General features: G+C 51.2%; 1 pseudogene; it reads left to right on the top strand.

Moving 5' to 3' along the window:
• Positions 1-1,256: 1,256 nt before the first annotated feature.
• LOC143999215 (5S ribosomal RNA) lies at positions 1,257-1,375 on the top strand (annotated as a pseudogene).
• Positions 1,376-11,102: the final 9,727 nt, after the last annotated feature.

Here is an 11,102-nt window from a genome sequence, read left to right as displayed (position 1 = left end):
GTATACCCCAGCCTGCCTCTCTCTATACACTAGCTTTTCTTCTGAATATAATAGTCTCAGTCTCTCTCTATAACCAAGCCTGTTTTCTCTATACATTAGCATGTGTCCTGTATACACTAGCCTGTCTTCTTTATTCTCTAGCCTACCTTCTGTATACCTTAGCCTCTCTGTATAAACTAGCCTTCCTTCTATATACACTGCCATTTATGAGGTAAACAAAGAGTCTAGTGTACATAAACGACAGGCTAGAGTATAAAGAGAGGATAGGGTATACAGAAGAAAGCCTAGTGTATACAGAACACAGGCTAGTACCCTGAGCCTGGGTGAGAGAGGATGAGGAGCATTAGGAGGGCTTGGTCTTTCACATCCGACCAAGCCATGATGTGGCTCAACACGTCCAGCTGCCGAAAATAAGGACAAGCGTGGGAGGCACACAACACCCACTGTAACAGTGCTAGGTTCCTGCATTACAGAAACAGAACACCAGCAATAAGGGGTATCTTCAGGTGTATACTGTGCAGGAGGCACACAACACCCACTCTAACTTCTGCACTGCCGATGCCTGTATTGCAAAAATTGAACACCAGTAATAAAGGGTAGCTTCAGGTGTGTACTGTGCAGGAGGCACATAACACCCACTGTAACAGTGCTAGGTTCCCAAGCAGTAAAGACACTGTCCCTGCCTATCGTCCTCTTTCCCTGACCGCCGCAACACACTATACAAGGCCGCTGCGCTGGCTGCCTTATATAGTGTGGGGTGTGTACTAAACCCCCTTGAGCTATAATTGGCCACAGGAATACTGCCTGTGGTCAATTGTGGCTCTCCTCTCAGAGGATGTCACATCTGTTCTTATTATATAGAACTTATTATGCTCCTCGTAAACTTTTTCAATTTGGCCGAACGGCCGGACGCAAGTTGCCCCCGGTGCGGGAACATGGGGGGAGACATGATGCACATGTTTTGGAGATGCCCGAAGTTGATCTGCTACTGGACGGAGGTGACAGGAACCATTGATCGGGTGTTTGGAACCTCCACCAGGATGGAGGCGAAGTATTGTCTCCTGGGATTAGTTGAAGGAGTTGGAAACCCGGGAAGCAGCCAGATGGCAGTTCTGAGATGCCTATTTCAGGCAAGTAAACTGATTGCCCAACCCTGCTTAGCCTCCAATGTTGGCATTGACTTGGTTTTTTTAGCTTGTTTCCCAAGATCACCATGTTGGCGTTTGTCAAGATGGTTGAGAGTGCCCAAAGAGATCGCCTATGGCCCCATCCCCTTGAAAGTGCCCGATCTTGTCTGATCTCGGAGGTTAAGCATTGTCGGGCCTGATTAGTAACTGGATGGAAGACCGACTGGGAATACCAGGTGCCGTATGCTTATTTCTTTAACATACATCACGGGACACAGGATCATTACATAATGGGTTATATAGGCACCTCTGGTGATGGGACACTGGTTAACCCCCAATTAAGGAGAATTCCTTCCCTATATAACCCCTCCCATATGGGAGGCACCTAATTTTTCCCTTTGCCAGTGGTGGTTGGTCACGTAAAACATGTGCTATGAAGAAAGTTCTGTGCAGGTCCCTGCGGGGGCCTAGGGGCTACAACAAACCGGATCCATATCTCGGGCCGATATTTTGACTCCCAAGATGATATGGTACCCGGGCCTCGTCATCTGAAGAAACGAGGTTTTGCCTGTAAGTCCTCTCCTATTGGAAGACTGGGCTCTGGGAAAACCAGACTTACTGTACTATTTACATAGTGGCACAAAAGTTTCTGGCAGAGTCTTTTACAAGGTCCAGGTAGGAGGTTCTTCTGAGAAGGAACCCCAAAAAAAACCTGAAGGTTGGCACAACTCTGCCCGCCGTGATGGGTGAAGGCTGGAATCTGTCTGTTTTCAGCAATTCCTGCGGCGAGGACAGGTAAGGGAAGTTAATCCTGTATAAATTATATTATGGATTTCTTCATTGTATTGTTGTATGTCTTACTTGGTTTCCACCACTAGGGGGAGTAAGAGCAGCCTGATGCATACTTACATGCCTTTCAGATACACACGCTCAGTGAAGCCTGGTTCTCCCAGATGACTCATGTCTCCACTGCAATCTCAGCCACAATGAATGTAATACGTAGTCTGGGGGTCCCAGACAGCTCCGATGGCAATTCCCTTCCCCCCTGGATACCGGCAGTCCTCGTGCACGCACACCAAGCACGCTTCCGTGCTAATGGAGGAGGCGGGAGTGTGTTTGCGAGCCGTGTCGTTCGGTGTGCACGGCGCTGTACTGCGCAGTTTTACAGCCCAGAGCGTCAGGGGGCTGTAAGTGGAGACACAGGAGCTGTGGGCAGTAAGCATCCCAAGGGATTGGATCCAGGCAAACCTAAGACAAACCTACTCAGCATCAGGTTGTGCAGTTTAAGCATATATATTTATTGTGAGACTTTAAGCACAACAGTGATTGCACTTTGTACTAGTACCTCTGCTTTGTAGCTTAGGACTATGTCTCCTTGTAAGAGGGTCTCAGGGGGAGATAACAAGGACACTGGTAAGTCACCGCCTAGGTCTAGGGGTTCTAAAAATGCCTGTAGGTTACCATCCCCCCCCTGCAAGACTGGAGTCAGCCTCACAGGATGAGTCAGTGCCCCTGTCAGGATTTGCAGCCTCTCCTGATATTTCAGCCCCGGTATACATCACTGAGGACTCCCTTAGGGCTACATTGGAAGGTTTTGAAGGGAGAATCATGAATTTTATTTCAGCTTCCCTGAAAGAAAGCAGGAAAAGGGGTAGATCCCCTCCCTCTGCTGAGATTCCTCTTTCAGATGACACTTCTGACAATGAGGAGAGATCCCTATCTTGGGACAGGTATCTTGAGCAGTCGGATGAATCAGAGGAAGAGGAGAGAGTCCCCTCCTCCCAGGCGCTCAGAAAACAGGTGCAGTATTATACTGAATTGGTGCGTACCACATTCAGAATGCCTGCTGCTGAGATCGCTACGTCCTCTGTTTCTTCCCTGGGAGTCAGGAAAATCCCACAACCTGCCTTTTCCTTTCCAATTAATCCCTTAATGGATAAATTGTTGTATGAGGATTGGGGACATCCCGATAAACTGTTTGCTCCTCCTAAAAGGTTTTCTATGCTTTATCCTCTGGAGGAAAGTTTCACCAAGAAATGGGGGGTCCCATCTGTCGATGCGGCTGTTTCTTGCGTGAATAGAAATCTGACCTGTCCTTTGGCTAATGCTCAGGTATTTAAAGATCCAACTGATAAGAAGCTGGAAACATTATTAAAAGCCTCCTTTTGGGGGGGCGTGTCCTGACCATGGAGGAGTGAGGAAGTGCTTCACCTCAGCTCCGCTCCATCGCCGCACATATCAGCTGCCCTCAGCGGGAAATCCGATCCACATCACCGGGCTCAATGTCCCAACGATCCCGGCAGTCTTACCGACCGCCGCAGGGTAACAAGAAGCGGCAGGGACAGCTGGATCAGTTCTTCCCGGGCCCCCACAGACAGGGCCGCGATGGACCCAATATCGACCGGGAAACTTCAGAAAGCTGGGAAATCCTCACAGCCTGCTACAGCGACGCCTTCCCAGTCAACCGGACCGTCTCCCCTGGCTTCTCCGGTGCCCTCCCCAGGATCGGTAAGCGATTCGGCCCCCCCTGCATCCCCCGGGTCCCTGGATGGCCGCTCAGAGGTCTCAGACCTCATGGGAGATGACACAATACGCCGCCATATTATGTCTCTCCCCACCAGAGAGGACCTAGAAAAGTTCACTAGCAGAGTGGAGAAGGCTTTCACCGCTGATATTGCCCAGCTTAAAGCTGATACTACACATCTGGGTCACAGAGTGGAGGCCCTGGAGGAAAAACTAGAGGAGACTCTCCCCGCTATTGCTCTGCTGCAATCTAGGTGCCAAACACAAGACCATCAGCTTGAGGTACTGCTGGGGCAATTGGATGATGTTGAAAACCGCAGCAGGAGGGCCAATATCAGGATCAGGGGGCTCCCGGAGGCTACTGGACCCAGGGATATTGTCCCCACTCTGACTGATATCTTTAGGGACATATTGGGAGTCCCAGCCACTGCTCCTATTGAAATAGACCGAGCCCACAGAGCACTGCGCCCCCCGTCTCAAGACGCTGACAATCCCAGGGATATAATCTGTAAACTTCACAAATATACTATCAAGGACCGGATTATGAAAAAAGTGCGGGGTAAGCCCTTTTATGATTTTGATGGTGCTCGACTGACTTTCTATCAGGATCTCTCGCGGTGCACCCTCATGCGGCGGACAGCCCTTCGCCCGCTCCTTTCTGTGCTCCAAGCTGCAGGACTGTCCTACCGCTGGGGCTTCCCCTTCTCTCTGCATGTGCTTAAGGATGGCAGGCAGGTGACCCTGCGCACAAAAGACGATCTTCCACATTTTCTATCCTCTCTGGGGCTGAATCCCGTGGACTTTCTGGATTGTAGAGGACCCCCGAGCGACTTGCTTGTCCCCCCCCTTCCTCACAGATGGTCTACAGTCACACGCAAGCATCGACGGAGGGACAGACATAGTTCAACCCGCAACTCTTCAGTGGTTCCTTCTACCACCCGAGACTGATACCGAGCCTGGGCTGTGTGATAGACGGCTGATTGCGGACTTTTTCTACTATGATTGCTGGTGTCTGGGCCTCCCCCCACGGGAATTGTAAATGGGATGTTTTGACCCTGTACCCCCCCCCCCGGGTGTTCCAGGGACCTGGATGTGCCCTATGCGGCCGAAGACTGTGGCTGCCGTGGCCGCAAGAATTTTTGGTGACTTCTCTCCAGCCCTTGTTACTGTTTGACTATCAGATTAGGCCTACAGGGCGGAGAATGTTTACATTCCCAATGTTGGAAGGTGGTCTGCCACGGCGCCCCCTTTTTCTTCCCTTTGCGGGGCACCAGGGGTGGGGGGAGGGTTTTTTTTTTAATGTGTTTTGGTTTCTGTTTTTATTTCCCCCTTTTCTTTTGCCATCGTAGCTACCTCCGTGACCCCCCCCCTCCGCGGTCTGCAGTTTGCTGTGCGGCTACCGTGGCGGGGGGGCCTCTGCCAGGGATCGGCCAGACTCCACGTCCCCGAATGCAATCAGCCCACACTGGGCTTCACCCCTTTTTTCCTCCTCTTTTATTTTTTACTTTTGTTGCTTTTTTGGATCGGTTTTTCTCCCGAATTGAGGCTATTCTGCTCTCAGATGTGGTGGGCGGGGCGGGGACCTTCCTTTTCCCCCTTGTTTTGGTTTACGTTCCCCACATAGGCCATCCATCCATGGGTTTAGTTCCCTGTTGGGACTTTAGGAGGGGGCTAGGAGCCCCCCCGGATAGTGGGGTGGGTCCCATCTCCCCCCAAACTGCTGCATTGTCTAATTTTGATGTAGCTGTTTTGTTTTTATGTTGTTGGTATTTTTGTACTATTTTTTTGTGTTTTTTATCTCCCTATCTCTCCCCTTATCTTCTCCCTCTTTTTTCACTCCCCCCTTTTCCTAGGAGCCTGCTGTTGCTGCGGTCCTTACACCAGGCGGGTTGGGACGCTTGCCCAGTCCTCCACCCTCCAACTCTCCCATGTCTACACACCAGGTAATTTCCTACAATTTACGGGGTCTCTGCTCTCCGGGGAAGAGGAACAAATTGTGGTGGGAACTTAAAAAGTTGAAGGCCCAAGTGGTCTTCCTGCAGGAAACACATTTCACCAGCCATTCCCTACCCAGGTTGCCCACCCATATGTTTAATCAGTGGTTTCACAGTACATCTCCTAAGGCCAAGTCCAGAGGGACTGCCATAGCGTTCCATAAGACGTGCCCTTTTCAGCCAGTGGATAGCAAAATTGACCCTCAGGGCTGATTTTTTTCCTAAAGGGCACCATAGCTGGGTGTATGTACACATTCGCCTCCTTATACGCCCCCAACTCTGATCAGCTTACCTTCCTGGACGCTACCCTTGACCTATTGACAGACTTTAAAGCCGGGTATTTAATTTTAGGCGGGGACTTTAATGTCTGCCCGGACCATCTGCTCGACACTTCGAGCACCCGACCCTCACACTCCCATGCCTTTTTCAAACACTTTCGCAAATCACTGCAGGCACACCTTTTACTTGATATCTGGAGGATTTTGCATCCCTCGGGACGAGACTTTAGCTATTACTCGTCCGTCCATGACGTATACACGCGCATAGACCATGTCTATGTTGACCGTCCCACGCTTGAGCTTCTGCAGACGGCATCCATTGGCAGCATCACCCTTTCGGACCATGCACCGGTTGGCGTGACCATTCAATTACCATCTGGTCCCCACAGGGCCTGGACGTGGAGACTGAACGAAAATCTCTTGGATGACTCTGCTGCGGTTGCCAAGGTGTCGGAGACCATCTCCCACTATTTTAGGGAAAACGCCTCGGATGAGATAAGTGCGGGTGTGCTTTGGGAGGGGCACAAAGCCGTGATTAGAGGGGAACTGATATCATTGGGTTCCCAAATCAAGAAAGCACGTCAAGAGGATTTCAACAGGGTTCTGGCCGCCTTACAGGCGGCAGAACTCTCCCATAAGCAGGGGGGGAGCCCAGAGGCTAAGCAGAAGCTTTTTGAATTGCGTGACCTGTTTTTACGTTTATTAGATCGCCACACGTGTAGGCAAGCCAGGCATCTTTCACACAGGTACTATGAACATGGAAACAAATGCGGCCGTATGCTGGCCAGGGCCCTTCGCAAGAAACATGCTCAAGCTTATGTACAGAAGCTCCGTTCCCCCTCGGGTGCCGTTTGGGTCCAATCCAACAAGATTGCCTCGGGGTCCCAGGAATTTTACGCCCAACTTTATAACCTTTCCCCGGCCTCGCCCGCACACGCTCAGCCTCCCAAGTCTGCTGCCATTCAAGAATTTTTAGCGTCGGCGAGAGTCCCTACACTTACGGCGGAACAATGCGTCGACTTGGAGTGGCCGATTTCGCCGGAGGAAATTGTGCTAACGGTGAAATCCCTGCCCAAGGGCAAGAGCCCGGGATCGGATGGTTTTTCGGGTTCCTACTATAAGATCTTCCTGCCCCTCTTAACGCCACATATGTGCACCTACTTTAATTCCATCGCGGAGGGGAAGCCTATCCCAACCGAAGCACTGTTGGCACACATTACGGTGCTGCCAAAAGAGGGCAAAGATCCTACCGTCCCCCAGAGCTATCGACCGATTTCCCTTCTTAACGTCGATATTAAGATTCTAGCAAAAGTCCTGGCAAACAGACTTGGGAGTCTTATGCCCCAAATTATCCACCCAGACCAAGCAGGGTTTATTCGTGGCAGGGAGGCGAGAGATAACTCCATCAGGGCAATCCAACTCATTCATTGGGCACGTAACAGTCCTGATCCTAAACCTTGTATCGTCCTTTCGACGGATGCCGAAAAGGCGTTTGACCGCGTCGACTGGGGGTACTTATGGGCGGTACTGGAGGCTCAGGGGTTGGGGACGCGTATGATGTCCTCGATTATGGCCTTGTACTCCACTCCGTGTGCACAGGTGAAGGTGAATGGGGTGCTTTCCTCCCGGTTCCCGATTCGAAACGGCACGAGACAGGGGTGTCCACTGTCTCCTCTCCTTTTTGCCTTGGTACTGGAACCACTGCTCTGCAGGGTGAGGGCGAACGCAGACATTAGAGGCCTGAAGGTTGGGATGACGGAGCACAAACTGTCGGCGTATGCGGACGATGTGCTCCTTTATCTCTCTGAACCCCTGATCTAGTTGCCGGTTCTGTTGAAGGAGCTGAGGACTTTTGGTGAGTTATCCAATTTCAAGATAAACCTTTCCAAATCGGAGATTTTGCCTATTCACCTCGCCCCGCCTCAAGCGGACCACCTGCAATTAGCATTCCCCTTTACCTGGGCCACGTCTTCTATTAAATACCTGGGCATCCAGTTGACCAACTGCTTTGATGCCTTATATGCCGCTAATTTCCCCCCCTTATTACATGCGATCAAGGCGGATTTGTTGCAGTGGACCAAAACCGCTTTTACGTGGTTCGGCCGCATTAATATTATTAAAATGAATATCCTGCCCCGAGTATTATTCTTTTTACAAATGATACCCATCTCCCTCCCTAAACTGTTTTTTACCCAATTGAATAGCATTCTGTCGACATTTGTGTGGAACACAAAGAAACCTAGAATAGCCATGGCCTTGCTGAAACGCTCGAAGCTGACGGGGGGTCTGGGGGTTCCGGATATCCAGAGGTACCACAGGGCTATTGTTCTACAGAGGATACTTAATTGGAAATTTCATACTAAGTCAAAAGTGTGGGTCTCTCTGGAAAAATGGCTAGCTGGGAGAGATTTGGCTTATGCGCCCTGGTTGTCCCCGGAATATAGGGGGTTATCGGTGGATGTCTCCCCGCTCACTGTACAGTCTCTTTTGATTTGGGACAAACTGAACAAGACGCTGGGCCTATCCCCCCCTGTTTCTCCGCTTGCCCCGCTGGGAGGGTTCCTATGGTTCCCGCCAGGGGAGCGGAGGGCCTTTTTTGTCCCCTGGGCAGCTGACGGGAATGCCAGTTGTGGACAGTTTCTCAGCGGTGGCCAAATGGTCAGCTATGAATCCCTGCAGACCGGGCATGCGCAGACAGCTATGAATTTTTGGCGATACAGGCAATTGCACCACTTTTTTGAAGCCCATGGCCACTTAATCAGGGACGAAGCGCTCCTTACACCATTTGAGCGTTTTTTTGTAGCAGATGAACCCACTCCCCACCTGATCTCCGAATTATATCACTTGCTGGGCTGTGTTACCGAGGTCGCTAGACCGACATACATACGGGTCTGGGAGAGGGAGCTACAACTTGACTTTTCCGCGGCCCAACTGTCCCACCTCTACAAACTCACGTACGCTAGCTCCATGGAGTCCAAAACCCAAGAAACTAATTTTAAAGTACTGTCTCGCTGGTACAGAGTGCCGGCAGACTTAGCACGTATCTACCCTTCGGTATCGGACCGGTGCTGGAGGGAATGTGGCCAATTGGGCACCCTCCTTCATATTTGGTGGGATTGCCCACGAATCAAGCCATTCTGGGAGGACATCCGATCCCGCATAGAGGCAGTTTTGCATCTTGATGTGCCACTGTCTCCGGCCAACTATCTTTTGCACATTCCTCCGATCCCGATTGGTAGATACAAAAAAAGCCCTCTGCCGCATCTGTTGAACGCGGCCAGACGTCTTATACCGATTTACTGGAAACAAACTAGGACTCCCACAGTGGAGGACTGGGTCAAAAAAGTGAATGACATCAGAGAAGCGGAATATTGGGTGGCAACCTGTAGGGGTACACGGGCTAAGTGTGACAGCATATGGCAATCATGGACAGTCTACATGTCCGAAACTATATACGCTACCTCCAGTCTGGACTTGGCTCTACTGGAGCTAGCGGAACCCTCTTTGAGATCCCGCACACACAATGATGTTCCCACCTAGTGGCTGTTTTTCACCTTCTTGCCCCATGGACGGAGAGACGACTTTGCTGCTGAGACTCGCCTGGTGCTGGACCGCTGCACTTCGCAGGGATGTCAAGTAGGCTCCACCCTCCTCCCTTACCCTATCCCCCAATCCCCTCTCTACCCCTTCTTGCCTCTCTCTCACCCTTCCTACTGTTCTTTTTTACCTTCTTTCTCTGTATTCCACACTATAAGATGTTGCCTTTTATTGACCTACGTGGTATTGAGCTGTGGTGGTGCGTTAGGCTTCCTGTGGGCTGGCTGGCCCTGCGGCCACTTTGTTTGGCTGACGGGGGGAATCCCTCTGTCCGGAGGGGTCCATGCTGGGACGTCCCTCCTGGGCGGGGGGGTTGCTGTGGGCCTGTCCTACCCCCGGGGGACGCTCGGGAGAGTTTGCTGGAGGTGATTGTGCCCCCCTCTCCTGGGCGGCCCCTGGGGGTGGTCCCATGCCTCCCCGGCCTTTTGTATGACGGGAGGTGGGGGACTGGGCTCCGGCCCGTCCTCTCCTTTCCGCTCAGAGGCACCTTGGAGCGGGGCCCTAGCCCACGGAGGCCGGACTTGATGTGTATGAGCTAGAAGACACTCCAGACGTTCATCTCCACCCGTTTGCCTAATTCATGTGTCTGGTTTGAGCCGCCAACTCTTGGCCACTGGGTCAGTTTTTATGGGTGTCATTGTTTCCTACAGTTTATTTGTTCTTTGTTTGGTCCTGACACACCTGTCTAATGTATACTTAAGTGTGTTTCAATGTCAAAATATCTCAAAATAAAGATTTTACAAAAAAAAAAAAGCCTCCTTTTCCATGACTGGCACTGTAGTGCAACTTACAGTCGCAGCTGTGGAGTTGTGTCAGTTCCTCAAGGAACAGGTTAAGCAGATGCTTGGCCTCCTTCCCAGTGAGGAAGTGGAGAATTATGCAGAAATACCTCAAATTCTGTGTTTCCTGATTGATGCGATTTCGGATTCTGTCCAACAAGCATCTCGTTTGTCTCTCCTGTTGGTACACATGCGAAGGGCCCTATGGCTAAAGAATTGGGCAAGCTGAGCTATCATGCAAGAAGCATTTGATTGGGTTCCCGTTTAAAGGGGAACGTTTGTTTGTAGAAGAATTAGACAAATTCGTCCAAAAAATTTCAGGGGGTAAATCTACTCTCCTTCCAGTCAAAAGGAGCAAACGTCCATCATTTAGGCGTTCTCTCTCTCCCGGAGCATCAAGCTCTAAGCAGTGGCGACGGCCTTCTCAACCCCCCTCTACAGGAAAGGCTCAAGGCCGGGCCCAGGGGCAGAAGAAATCCTGAGGGCGAAAGCCTGCCAAGCAGAGCCCGAAAGCTTCCTTGTGAAGGAGCGCCCCCGCTCGGCCAAGTGGGGGGAAGGCTCTTGCAGTTTGCAGAAGCCTGGCGGGAAGAGATCCGGGATGAGTGGGTGGTCTCTTCGGTATCTCTGGGCTACAAGCTGGAGTTTCAGGAGATTCCACCTTCTCGCTTTCTAAGGTCAAGGATCCCCAGGGACCCAGTAAAGCAAAGACCGCTATTTCTGGCCTTAGATCACTTACTATCCCAGGGGGTGATAGTAGAAGTGGACCCAAAAGAACAGGGTTCAGGGTTTTACTCGAATCTCTTC

The sequence above is a fragment of the Lithobates pipiens genome, unplaced genomic scaffold, assembly GCF_037356315.1.
Source record: "Lithobates pipiens isolate NorthernLeopardFrog02 unplaced genomic scaffold, aLitPip1_a1.2 Scaffold_19, whole genome shotgun sequence".
In the NCBI taxonomy this organism is placed as follows: Eukaryota; Metazoa; Chordata; class Amphibia; order Anura; family Ranidae; genus Lithobates; species Lithobates pipiens.
This window is presented reverse-complemented; position numbering and strand designations above follow the sequence as displayed.